The following is a 14,559-nucleotide window of genomic DNA, read 5'->3' on the forward strand; positions in this document are numbered from 1 at the left end:
TACCAGATATAAAGACTACTCCTTTAAGTAGTTCAAACCACAGAGTCAAAGTGGGCGGAGTTAACTGAAAAATTATAGATACAATGAACTATTATGTTCATTTATTCAACCTATAAATATAATACAATATAATATAAATGATCAGAAAATTAATGTGTATAAAGAGCCTCTTCTTGCTGTTTTTTTTAAAACCAAACTTTTCCATTATGCCTACTGTATTCCATTCATGGTTGCTTATTCTTTTCCAATTACCCTTTTGCATAGCTAGGTTTCCATATGAGCTTTTTTATTCCCCTCCCATAGACTAAAATTTAAAAGTTTCAGCAGCAGCAGGATGCTTTCAGAAAAACCTGGAAAGACTTACATAAACTGATGCAAAATGAGGTGTGCAGAATCAGAAAAACGTTGTACACAATAACAGTAATGTTGTACAATGATCAACTGTAAATGATTTAGCTATTCTCAGTAACACAAAGATCCAAGACAATTTTGAAGGACCTATGATGAAAAGTGCTATCCACCTCAAGAGAAAGAACTGACAGAATCTGAATGTGGATCAAAGAATACTGGTTTGTTCATTTTTTTTTAACTTTCTTTCTTTTTCTTTTTCTTTTTTTTTTGCTTTCTTTCATAACATGACTAATATGAAATTTTTTCTGCATGACTGCACATAACCTTTACCAAATTGCTTGCCTCCTCAATGAGGGGGGAAATGGGAGAGGGAGAAAATTGGGAACTCAAAAATTTTAAAAATAAATGTTAAAAATTGGTTTACACGTAGCTGGGGAAAGTAAAATATTTTTAAAATGAACATAAATCTTCACAGTAAAGTTAAATTGTTTACCATGTCTATTTTATATGACAATTGTGAAGAGTTATAGATACTTTATTGGTATGAAAGTATAACACTTTATGATAAGAGCTCACATTTATGGAGCACTTAACAGTTTACAGAGCACTTTGCTCCTAATAACCCAGTGAGTAATGCTCACTAATGATGCTTTGTTTTGTTTAAGGAACATGCATGCAATTAAGACAGGCAGCTTGGCATAGTGGAGAGTAAGTCTACTCACCTGCTTGGTGATGAGTGTCTATAAGGATTTGGACAAGCCAGTCAATGCATTTTCTCTGGCTTTCCCCCATTCGTGAAAACCCTCTCCTTTCTCTGTTCTGCCTACTGACCTCCCTGGCTTCCTTTAAGTCCCAACAAAAATCCCATTTTTTACCAGGTCTTTCCAAATGCCTTTTCATTCTAGTGCCTTACCTCTATTAATTATTTCCTATTTATCTTGTATATAGCTTGCTTTGTATATATTTGTTTATATGTTGTCTTCTCCATTAGATTGTGAGCTCCTTGAGAGTAGCAATTGTCTTTTGCCTCCTTTCGTATCTCCAGTGATTAGCACAGTACCTGGCACATTGTAGACTTTTAATAAGTATTTGTTGATTAATTGATTGATTGAAGAAGACTATCACTTGCTATAAGAACTTCAGTCTTCTCCTTAACTCACCAAGAAACCAAGTCTGTTCCATGTGCCATGAGAACCAAGCCAGTTTCCTCCAGAATTTTTGTTTCCTAATCCAGGGTGTAGAGCACTGAATAAACACTTTCTTGCCTACTTAAAGAAGAGCAAAAGCAAGGAACTAAATTAATTCAAACTTTATTTTACCTAGTACCACTGAGTCCAGATAGATTCTATGTCCTGTGGGCTTCTAAGGTCCAGGGGAACAATATACTTGCAGTCTCTTGGTAGATATTTTATTATTATGCCTTTTTCCTTGTCACTAAGTACTGCTCATTAGGGCATCATGGAGAGGTAACATTACATATTGGATAAAGTGACAGCTTTGAAGCAGGAAAACCTGCTTCTGACCCATATTGACTATGTGATCCTGGGAAAGCAACTCCTTAAGACTACAAGTTTTATAGGAAGTGCCAACCTGTACCTTCCTCACCAGCGAACTCCCCTGTGCCAATGAAATCAAAGTTCTAATCCCTTTCCGCAATTACGAGCTTACTGAATCTATGCTTAGGACAAGTGCTACACATAGCATCCAAGAATGCTGCCTACATCTGTGGACTCTACTATGCCAAGTTTACATGACTGCTGCTTATTGAAATACAGCAAGCTCATGTGAAAGAAGGTGGGGTCTGGCCACAGGGTAGAGACTCAGAGCTAAGTCCCAACTGGGTAGATTCATAAATCACACACCCCTTCACAATGAAACACAGAGAAAGGCAGGATTGAAGGGTAGAAGACGGCTAACTCTAAGAACCACTTAATCAGCTTTTCCAGACCAGTAGGGCATGTGCCAGCACCTAGGGCGAGGCATGGGACTCCTCACTAATCTCACCAGATAGTTAAACACACAACCATGCTGACTGGGTCCACTATGAGTTTATATCATATAATCTCAAGGGACCCTCCCTATAGCAACCAATGTTTTCGTTCTTCTTTGACTGATTGTTTTTTCTATCATACTTCCCACAGCATTTATTCTAATCCTGTTCTTTTCTCCTCATCCTACTTTTACCACACCTGCATAGGAGAAATTCTCACCTCATACTGAACTGAAAAAATTAAGTCAGGAGCTCCCTCTTCTCCCCAATCCTACACTTCAAATAGCCTTAACACCAGCCCATTCTCTTTTCCTTTGTTCCAGTCTCAAAGAGGTTGCCTTTCTTGCAAGCACTGAGTGCTCTATTTTTATCCTTAACACCATCCCATTCTATCTCTTTTTTTGTGAGACAATTGGGGTTCAGTGACTTGCCTAGGGTCACAAAACTAGTGTCAAGTGTCTGAGGCTGGATTTGAACTCAGGTCCTCCTGACTCCACGGCTGATGTTCTATCCACTGTACCACCTAGCTGCCCTGTCATTCCTTTCTATCTCACCTAGAAGTCTGCTACCTTGGTCCCTGCCTCTCTTTCCCTAATCTCCAATTTCTGCTTATCCACTGCCTCTTTCCCTGATACCTCCAAGCATGTCCAGATCTCCCTCATTCTTAAAGAACCTTCTCTTGATGCCACCATCCCCTCCTGCTATTATCCTACATCCCTCCTCCCTTTCACAGCCAAACTCCTAGAAAAAGCTATCTATATTCATTGATTCCACTTTCTCACCTTCCACTTCTCAGCCCCTTGAAGACTAGCTTTTGTCCCTACAATTTGATTGAAATTGCATCCTGCAGGGTCACAATAACTTCTTAATTGCTAAATGCAATGGCCTTTTCTGTCTTCATCCTTCCTACCCTTTCTGCAGGTACAGAAATTGTTAGCCAATCCCTCCTTCTGGGTTTTTATGACACTGTTTTGTTGTGATTCTCCCCCTGTTTATCTAACTGATTCTTCTCCATCTCCTTTGAAGGGTCATCATCCATATCCCAACCCTTATGCATGGGTGTGCATGAGTGTACCTTGGGCCCTCTCCTCTTCTCTTTCAACAACCTCTCTCAGTGATCTCTTCAGCTCCTGTGTGTTCAAGTATCATCTCTATGTTGATGACTCTAATCTACCTATCCAGCCATCACTGGCTTCATCAGCTCTGACCCCATATCTCCAACTACTCATTGGACAGCTCCACTTGGAATTCCTCTAGACATTTTAAATTCAACATGACCAAAAACTGAACTCATTATTTTCCCCCCTAACTTTCTCCTCCTCCTAACTTCCCAGTGTCTCTCAAAGGCACCATGATTCTTCTAATTACCCATGTTCACAACCTAGGAGTCACCCTAGGTTCTACATTCTCACTTACCCCTCCCCCATCTAATTGGGTTCTGAGTCTTGTTGATTCCATCTCTACATCTCTCACCTCATTTCCCTTCTCTTCACCACAGTCACTCCTGTTGAGGACCTAGCCAATTGCAATAATCTTCTAACTAGTGTCCCTACATCTAACCTCTCCTTTCTCCAATTCATCTTCTGGAGAGTTACCCAACTGATATTCCTAAAGCATGTCTGACCATGTCACTCACCTCAAGAATCTTCAGTGGCTCCCAATTGCCTCTATGATAAAATACAAACTGATGTGTTTAGCATTTAAAGCTTCTATAATATAATATAATATGCCTCTAGCCTTATATTTTATATATATGTATATATAAAACATAACATAATATAACATAACATAACATAATATAGTATAATATAATATAATATAATATAATATAATATAATATAATATAATATAATATAATATAATATAATATAATATAATATAATATAATATATATAATATGATGTGCCTCTAGCCTGTCTTTCCAGGCTAATTACACATTACCTCCCCTCATGCAATCTAAATTCTGTCCAAACTCACCTACTTGCTATTACCTGTACCCAACACTCCATCTCCTGTCACCATGCTTTTACATAGTTGTTCCCTGTGCCTGGATTGCTCTCCTCTCACCTCTTCTCAGAACCCTTACCTCCTTTAAGGCTCGGCTCAATCACTACTTCCTACAAGAGGTTTTAGTGATCTCCCTACTATAGGTGATCTTAACCTGGGATCCAACAAGGGGTCTATGGATAAATTGCAGTGGTCTATGAACTTTAATGGGAAAAAATACATCATTATTTCAACATAATTGGTTTCCTTTGTAGTCCTATGTATTTTATTTTATGCATTTCAAAATGTTATTCTATGGGGGTCCACCAGACTGCCAAGGGAGTCCATGACATAAAAAAAGGTCAAGACTCCCTGCCCTAGTGGCTATTCCCTATACCTCCCTCTAAATTACCTTTTATTTATTTTGTATATATCTTATAGCCCCCAAAAAGAAAACGTTTCTTGAGGGCAAGGACTGTCTTGTTTTTTAATCTTTGTTATCTCCAATACCTTGCACAATCCTGGGCACATTATAGATGCTTAATAAATGCTTGTTGAATTGAACTTAACTTGGAGTCATTTTAAAGCTTTTTTTTATGTTACAGATTGACTTAGAGCCAATCAAAATCACCATTCCCAAATTCTTAGTTTTAAATTACTTCATTATTACCTCTGTAATTTATATTTTCCTGCATATGGTTTATAAAGAGTATTATATTTACTATTCAATGAAAATAGAAACGAATATCAGTTCTGATCAGTCATAGGCTTATATGGATGTAGCCAGATAAATGCCTGAATGACTGGCCTCAGCTGTGGGAAGTTTCTCTAGCTTGACCACAATTGGCCAGCCACTAACTCATCATCCTGGCTAGCAATGGACAGAACAGTGGAAGGGTGCTAGAATTTTATTAGTAATTAGAAGGTTTATAGCTATTTCAGCTCATCTCAACATAAGCTATCCAATGGGTGTGTAATTCCTGTCACAAAACACACAGTCATGATTGCCAGTGTTTCCATGACTATCCATCCCCTGACAGATATGTTCTGCTGAGTCACTTTTTTCTCAGGACTCTCTGTTCCCATCTGATCCCTTCCATAGCCCTGAACATTTCCCATATTTTTCTAATTAGCAGAAATTTGGGTAAAATGGTTTCTTCATGCCTCTTCCTTCCTTGGATTTGTCTTCTTTCTTTCCATTCTTTTCTCCCTACCTTCCTTTCTCCCTCCTTCTTTCTTTTTCTTCCTTCCTTCCTTTCTATGCAGTTAATTTACCTTTAAGATTTTCCAAGCCTGAATCTCCACTAACATCCTACTATGGTGATTACTCTATCTCTTCTGGGAGATACAAGGGCTGGGGAATTCATTATCCTGAAAGCTGAGGTCTTCCTCCTTGACTAAAAAAGTCAAGGCCTTTATTTGATCATTGCGCATGACTGGATTCATCCTAGGGATCAGAGATTTTTTTTTTTTTAACGAGCACATATACTTATTTTTTGGCCTGATTTATGACTGGTTTCCCTTCAAAATACAAAATCACCAAGCAGCTATGTGCCAGGAACTGTGCTAGGTGCTATGGATTCAGAGAGAAAAATGAAACAGTCCCTGGCCTCAAGAAGCTTACATTCTACAGGAGAAATAATATGTACATGTAAAAGTATGTGCAAAACACATTCCAAATAGCCTTAGAGCTGGGAGGATCTTTGATGCTACAAATCTAAGGTAACTGGGGGGAGTGAGGGAAGGGGAGCTGAAAGTCTGAAGGACCAAGAAAGAGTTCCTTTAGTATGTGACCAGATAGGGTCACAAAGAGTTGGACATGTCGAAAAATGACTGAACAACAACTTGAGCTGAATTTTTAATAAATAATAGCTCATTTTATGTAGTTTTTAAAAGTCTACAAAGTGTGTTAACCTCATTATCTGATCTAACACTCACAGAAATCCTGTGAGGTTGGTGTTTCTATTCCCATTTGCGGTGCAGATTTCAAAAAAACTAAACAGGCTTAGCAAGATGGAGTGATTGGTCCTTGGTGACAAAGCTAGTCAGCATCTGAGTCAGGATTTATGCCCAGGTCTTCCTGATCCTAAGTTCAACTCTCTCTGTGTTATATCACACAGTCTCTAAATGCAAGCTGATGCTAGAAAAGGCCTGGTATACCACGTATTGCATCAGTGCTGTTAGGCAATCCAGCTTCCCAGACTCCACTGTCCTACTATTTCATGTCAGGCAGAACAGAGTTATAGCTCACATTTATAGAGCACTTTGTTTTTTCAAAATTCTCTGCCTACAGCAAGCCCTGCTGTTTCAAAGCAGGTAATACAAGTGTTGTTCATCCCTGTTTTATAGATGAGGAAACTGAGACTCAGGTTGTGATTTGCCCATGGTCACTGAGTTAATACGGGCAGCTAGGTGGCACAGATGATAGAGTGCTAGCCCTGAAGTCTGGAAGACTCAGCTTCCTGAATTTAAAGAGACTTACTAGCTGTGTGACCCTGGGCAAGTCACTTAACCCTGTTTGTCTCATTTTCCTCATCTGTAAAATGATCTAGAAAAGCAAATGGCAAACCACTCCAATATTTTGCCAAGAAAACACCAAATGGGGTCACGAAGAGTCAGCCAGGACTGAACAATGACTAAACAACAATAACAACGGTGCCAATAAATAATCTCTTACAAAAGGTCAAGCGCCCATATGCTGTGTGCCTTCAGTTCGGTCTGGAACATGCTACTAATTTGGCTCTACATGCTACCTTTTTTTCTACAATTTTTCTGTTTTCTTATCAATCATAGAATCTCAAAATTAGAAGGGAGCATGGAAGGTAGAAGGGAGTATGATGTAGTAGAAAGAATGCTGAATTTGGAACCAAAGGACTAGGGTTAAAATTTTGGCTCTAGCTCCACCACTTACTACTTCTATCATTTTGAGCAAGTCACTTAACTTCTTGAGGCCTCAGTTTCCTTATTTGTAAAATGTGAGAGTTAAATTAGGTGGGCTTTTAGGTCCCCTCTTTCTCTGAACTTGTGATCCCATGGTCTATGAATCCATGGTCTTAAGTCATGTTCAAGAGTCCAACCTCTCCCACATCCCTAAGCATGAATGTGTGAACCACTAAACACTCATGAGGCAATAGTATTTAGTGACAAATTCCTCAAAACCACTGGAAATCTTTGTCGTGGGTAGGGCTCTGGTCAAGTTCCGGGTACACTGCCTCGATCATCTTCAGACTTCTCATCAGAACATATTTCATTATTGACTAATGCCTGGGACCCTAAATTTTCCTGGTTGCCTTCTTGCAGGCTCAGTCACCTGTGTCTAGCAGACTTTAGTAGATCATTTCAAACCCTTTGAGCAATTTTCAAGGTATAAATTGATTGTATAAATAGTATAAAAGTATAAATAGGAGATTGAAAATATTATCCAGTGGCAATTTTCAAGTATGGTGGGAAATGTGAGGCTATATAAAATGTATTAAATAAGATCTGACCCATCTTGTAATTTTACTTATATGATATTAAATCAAATTAAATTAAAGCTGGAAGATCGTTTCTGGTGACAAAGAATTGGAAATTGAGAGGATGCCCATCAATTGGAGAATGGTTGAACTTTTCACTGTATATGATTGTGATGGAATACTGTTGTGACACGAGGAATGATGAGCTAGATGCTCTCAGAAAAACCTGCAAAGACTTACATGAACTGCTGCAAACTGAAATGAGTAGAACTAGGAGAGCATTGTACACAGTAATAGCAATATTGTTAGGTGATCAACTGTGAATGACTTAGTTATTCTAAGCAATACAATAATCCAAGACAACTCTGAAGGACTTATCATGAAAAATGCTATCCAACCCCAGAAAAAGAACTGATGGAATCTGGATATAGAACAAAGCATACTTTTTTATTTTCTTTATTTTTCTTGGGTTTTTATTTTGGTCTATGTTTTCTTTTACAACATGACTAATATGGAAATATGTTTTGCATGATTGCACATGCGTAAACTAGAAAACCAAAAACAAAATAAAATAAATTAAAGCAGGAAGAGAGCTTAGTGGTCAACCTCTTGTTTTGCAGAGTAAGGAAACAAGTCTAAAACAGTTAAGTGGCTTGTCCAAGGTCACCCAAGGAATGTGGAACAAAGCTAAAATTTGCACCTTGGTCCTTTGGCTTCAAACCCAACGCTCCTCTCTACCACAGTACGCTTTACTCATTGGTCATGGAAAATGGGCCAGATTGACCATATTAGTATATCTTAAACTCTTACTGACTGGAGAGGTAGTCTGGTATAGTAGAAAGTATGGTGCAGTTGGAATCATGTAACATAGGAATACCTATGTTCAGATCAAAGATCACGGATAAGCCTTAGCATCTCTGATTCTCTGTTTTCTCTTCTGTGAAACAGGAATAGTAATATTAACCACACCAGGTCATTATGAGGCTTAAGTGAGATTTTGTTTATAAAGTACTTTGCAAACTTTTCTCATTTTACTGATACATTTTTTTCACATGACATTGATTTCTGAATATATTCCTCCCTCTTATCCTACCCAATGAGTCATCCCTGGTAATAAAGGTAAAAAAAAAAAAATAAAAACAGTTTCACAAAACCACTTAATACATTGTGTCGGTAACTTTCCAATGACTTAGTATAGTCAGCTATCAGTCTAATTTTCCTGACGGGGCCATTTTTGTAAGGCTAATGAATAACCAGCATAGTAAATATTGTTCCAAAGCAATGAATAACATGTCTCCTATATTATTTTGCAATTATACACCTGCACATTTGACAGCATAATGCCATAACTGGTCTAGGATTCTGGTTAGAATCTTACCAGATGTATAGAACACTGGAATGTCACAATCCTTAAATTAATCAGAATAATTTTTGTTCATCTTTTCTTTTCACATCACTTTCATTTCCATATATATGCTTCCCAGAGAATCATCCCTCCTTACAAAGATACTGTAGGAATAAAAGTTTGATTTGAGAGAGAGAAAACCCACATTTATAAAATGTTTTGTGTGCTAAGTGTTAGGGAAACAAATCAAGCTAACAACACAGTCTATGCCCTCAAGGAACTTATATTCTAATGGAGGAAGATGACACACATAAGGTAATTGAAGAGTCCTAGGAAAGGGGACAAGATGGCAGGTGAGGGAAAAGGGGAGAGTGAGGCATGAGTGAGGTGAATCCTGGCTAGGATCCTTCCCAAAACGGTATTTCAGAGAAAAGAGGTACCAACCAGAAGAGCAGGGCCTCAGGGCAAAGGATTTTCCAGGATGATGAGGCAGTAGATGGGGAAGAAAAGAAGTACTCAGCATTCATATTCATTTTTCTGTGGTTCTTTCCATTTACATTGAAGTTATTATTGATGCTGTTTTCCTGGTTTTGCTTCCTTTATTTTGAATCAGTTCATATGTTTTTCCATGCTTTTCTGTAATCTTTACACTCAAACATTCCTTATGGCACAGTAACATTCTATTACATTCACCACACTGCACTAATTAGCCATCTCCCAAACAATTGGCACCCACTTTCTTTCCTGTTCTTCGATAATCCAAAAAGCTGACGCAAAGGAACTCCTCTCCTGCCTAATTAGGCCTGAAAGTTTGGGCATATACACACAGACTCACCTACTCTCCAGGACTTGGGTGAGACAGGCAGTAAGCAGGGCTCCTCCAAAAACAATGGAAGCATCCCTCCCCCCCCCCCCCCCCCCCCCCCCCCCCCGGCTCCTGACCTGCCCAAGTAACTCAATGTCCTGGGTCACCTTTTTGCAGGAGACAGTGGAGGATCCCACTGCCGTAAGTTGTAGGGCTATTTTTTTCAAATGGTGGTTCATAGACTCATAATTTTAGAGCTGGAAGGAACATTTGAGGAAAGCTAGTGTTCCCCCCCACCCCACACACACACTCACATACTTCATTTTGCAGATGGGAAAACGAGGCCCAGAGGAATGACTCACCCAAAGACACACAGGTAATAAGTAACAGAAGGGCTGTGTTGAGCTATTCACATTTCCTCTAATAATTCTCCATGATGAAATGCATCCTTCAGAATCTGCGCCTACAGAACAAACCCAGGAAATTCAACAAGAGCATTTCCAACATTTCAGACATATTCGGCAGCCGATTAACTCCTCTGCCTTACTTGAGATTTAAAGCTCAGTTCCAGTGCTATCTCTGGGCCAGCTAGGTAGTATAGTGGAAAGAGAGTTAGTCCTGGAGTCAGAAAGACTTGAGCTCAAATCCAGCCTCAGACACTTACTAGCTGTTGACCCTAGCCTAGTCACTTAATAGCTATCTGCCTCAGTTTCTATATCTGTAAAATGGGGGTGAATCTCCTTCTGTTAGAACACAAACTCCTTGTCGGTGGGGACTCTCTTTGCATTTATGTTGGTATTGCTAGCTCACTGGGGAATGCTTGCCATATAATAAGTGCTTAATGAATGAGTTTTCATTCATTCTTTCTGTACATATCTACAAAATCCTCTTCCCCTTCCAATCCCACAGACATTTTTTCTTTTTTTCTTTTTTAGGAAATTGAGGTTAAGTGACTTGCCCAGGGTCACACAGCTAGTAAGTGTCAAGTGTTTGATCTGAGGTCGCATTTGAATTCAGATCCTCCTAACTCCAGGGCTGGTGCTCTACCCACTGTGCCACCTAGCTGCCCCCCAACAAACATTTATTAACAGCCTACTTTGTACCTATGTTAGGTATTTATTGTTCAGTCTCACCCAACTCTTCATAACCCCTTTGGGTTTGGTTTTGGTAAAGATACTGGAGTGGTTTGCCATTTCCTTCTCCAGCTCATTTTACAGATGAGGAACTGAGCAAACAGGATTAAATGACTTGCCCAAGGGTCACACAGCTAGCAAGTGTCTGAGGCTGGATTTTAACTCAGAAAGATGAGTCTTCCTGACTCTAGGCCTGGCACTCTATCCGTTGCACCACCTAGCTATATGTAGTTTTTAGTTGAGTTTATAGAATCATAATCTAATCTATTTCACTCATGTTATAAATGACAAAAGTGAGGCCTAGAAAGGGGACATGATTTGCTGAAGGTCACCGAAGTAATAAGCATCAGAGCTGAGATGTGATAGCTTCTGTTTAGAAAAAAATTCACAAGATGCAGAAAACGAGGCCCATATTTTTGGACATGATCAATGCGGTAATTTGCTTTGCTTGACCATGTTACAAGGGTTTTGCTTTTGTTTGTCTTTTTCTTCAATTTGGAGGTGGGGGGAGAAAAGAGATAAGGATAGGGTTTTTCCCTATCCCACTCCTCAAAAAACAGAGAACAGAAAGAAGGCTAGAAGGAATCACAGACAAGCAGGACAGCTTTGAAAGTGACATGTTAAATTGTTAAATACTTTCATAGAGCAAGCTGTACGTGACAGAGGTCTATAGTTTCATGCACAATACCCCTGCTCTATAAAATACACAGAAATGCTCATTTTTATTTGGTGTTTGTTAAATTCGGAGTAAAAATTAAAGAAGGAATCCACAGTGCTTGGCCTAGGCCATAGACAAAGAGATGAACACAATTATCAGTAGGAATGCAGTGTTTTTATATATTTGCAGGTCTTTCCTTATGAATTTATCCCACTCTTTCAGACTGTTGTGTTAAATTCACTTATTGGGATGACCACCCAATGACAATGTGAAAATTTCAGTACGGTTCCAGGACTCCAAATGGAATTCAGGCTATAGAGTTGCATTGACCACAAGTCCTTTGAATCCACTTAGGGGAGGGTATAGCATAGATACCAGAAGTTTAGAATGGGGTAGGGGAATGGAGGAGGAAGACTGCGAGAGGCTAGCAAAAGGACAAAGAGGGGAGCAAAACATAACCTGATTTTCACAAATTCCACTGTTTGGGGAACTGAAAGAGCTTTCAAAGAGTAATATTTGAAGGGCTACCATGTGGAAGAGGAAGCAGATTGTTTCTGGGGAGCTCCAGAGGACAGAACTAGGGGAAGAATTGCAGGAAAGTACATTTTGGTTCAATGTGAGGGTTACTTTTTTGTCAGTTACAGAGGTCCAAAATGGAACCTTGAGAAGCAGTTAATTGTCACTAAAAGTATTCAAGTGGCAAGGCCATGGCAGGTAGGTTGTTAAAAGGTTCTCCATACTGAGAGGTGATCTCTAAGGTCCCTTCCAACTTAAAGTTTCTATAATTCTATGAAACTGGTCCAGTTCCATAACAGCAGGCAGATGCCCAAGAAATAAAACACAGGATATATCAACTGACCCAGTAAAGAACAGGTGTGCCATGCCTGAAGCATGTGATTAATGAATGGTTTTTTTTGTATTATTGCTTTTAATATGGGTTTAGCACTGTAAAACAGCACAGAAAATGTAGGTGTCATATAGCTAAATGTGGGTGTAAACTCTCCAGGAAAGGGTGGGAAAGAAGAATATGGAGATAGAGATTGTGTAGGCACAGAATCCCAGAATCTTAGCAATGGAAGAAATCTCAGAGGGTATCTAGTTCAACTTGACCTGATCAGGAAGGAAACTCCTCTAATAATATTCCTGACCAGTAAGAATCCGGCCTGCAGTACTGGGAAATATCCACTTGCCCCTATTACATATTTTTGCACAGCTCTTATTGAAAGGAAAGGCATCTACCTGGTACAGTGAATAGAGCTCAGGAGGACCTGAGTTCAAATCTGCCCTCAGACACATACTAGCTGTGTGATCCTGGGCAAGTCACTTAAACCTTGTTTGCCTCAATTTCCTCATCTGTAAAATGGACTGGAAAAGAAAATGGCAAACCATTCCAGTATCTTTGCCAAGAAACCCCAAATGAGATCACAAAGAGTTGGACTCAACAATTGATAGGAAGTTTTTCCACACAGAGCTTCCTGAAGTCTGTCTTCCTGCCATATCCATCCCTGCTAACTGATTTTACAGGTGTCAGTGGGCTTGGAATCAGGAAGCCGTAATTGCAAATCTTGCCTCAGATACTTTCTAGCTGTTTGACCCTGGAAGAGTCACTTGATGGGCTCTCAGTCTGTTTTCTCATCTGTGAAATGGGGATAATAGCAACTATCATGCAGGGTTGGGAGGATTAAATGAGGTAATGTATGTAAAGTACTTTGCAGACCTATATAAATGCTAGCTTATATAAATGCATAGCTCTTTACAAAGTGTTTTAACCAGTTATTTCATTTGCTTCTCACAACAACCTTGTGCGGTAGAAGCTATTATTATCCCCATTATACAGAAGAGGAAACTAGGGATGGGGGTTGGGGAGAGGGGCGGGTCACACCTCTAGTAACTTCTGAGGCAGGATTGGAACTCGGTTATTTCTTACCCCAAATCTAACACCCTAGCCACTGCGCCACCTAGCGGCGAAATCTGAAATCCACAGAGGTGAAATGACAAAATTAAGTACCACACAGCCTAGACTTCTAAGCTCTTTCCTCTGCATCTTTTTGATGGAAGTTTCCTGAAGAGCCCAGAGACTTTCAGAAAACCATAGGTGGAAAGCAGAGCTTAAATCCAGTGGCATTTAGTTCTGACAAACTTTCTATTTAAGTTTCATTTCGGGACACATAGGACTCACAGAATTATATGTCGGAAGAGTTGGAAGGAACCTCAAAGGCTGAATAGACGTCCCCACATCTCACAGATGGCTCTTTCAGCGTGAGAACAAGCCAATCGCTAGTGGTTGTCTCCTGGTCACTGTTCTCATTAAACATCCTTCAAACTGCTGGCCTGATTTAGCGTTTGAGTCAAGCATGTTTGCTACCGATTCATGATTGTGAACAGATGTTACTGGTTCCTAAGTTCTTTCTTGTTCACTGTACATATTATTATAATATTCTAGTACTTTGGTGGTCAAAGGATTTAATGAGCCTGGGAAATCCCTGCCCTAACTCAGGCAGCGGAGATCAGACTTCTTTTATTAAGCAGTTAATAATCCTTGTCTCTCTGCATAGCTAGCTCCTCCTAACTGGTCAGAAAATAGCTCCCAAACAATTAGGAGAAGGAAATGGTAAACCACTCTGGTATCTTTGCCAAGAAAATCCTATGGACAGCATTGCTGTGCTATGGTCCACTGTGTCATGAAAAGTCGGACACTACTGATCGACAACAACAAATTAGACTCCTCCAACACGCGGAATTCCCCTTCTCTTTTTCTCCGGGCCTGGAAAGATGGCCACTGCTGCCCACCCCGGGCTTGGCGCCTAGAAATCAGGGCTCCGACTGTATCTGTTAC

The 14,559-nt window shown here is 39.6% G+C and overlaps 1 long non-coding RNA gene across 1 annotated transcript in view; it reads right to left on the bottom strand.

The window, feature by feature from the left end:
* LOC110217190 (uncharacterized) overlaps window positions 1-14,559 on the bottom strand; it is a 46,159-nt gene that overhangs the window by 30,524 nt on the left and 1,076 nt on the right. Inside the window, exon 2 of the long non-coding RNA XR_002326982.2 lies at window positions 10,295-10,395. This is a non-coding gene — a long non-coding RNA (uncharacterized LOC110217190). The remainder of the gene's footprint in view (window positions 1-10,294; window positions 10,396-14,559) is intronic.

The sequence above is a fragment of the Phascolarctos cinereus genome, unplaced genomic scaffold, assembly GCF_003287225.1.
Source record: "Phascolarctos cinereus isolate Bilbo 61053 unplaced genomic scaffold, phaCin_HiC Scaffold_5;HRSCAF=322, whole genome shotgun sequence".
Lineage (NCBI taxonomy): Eukaryota > Metazoa > Chordata > Mammalia > Diprotodontia > Phascolarctidae > Phascolarctos > Phascolarctos cinereus.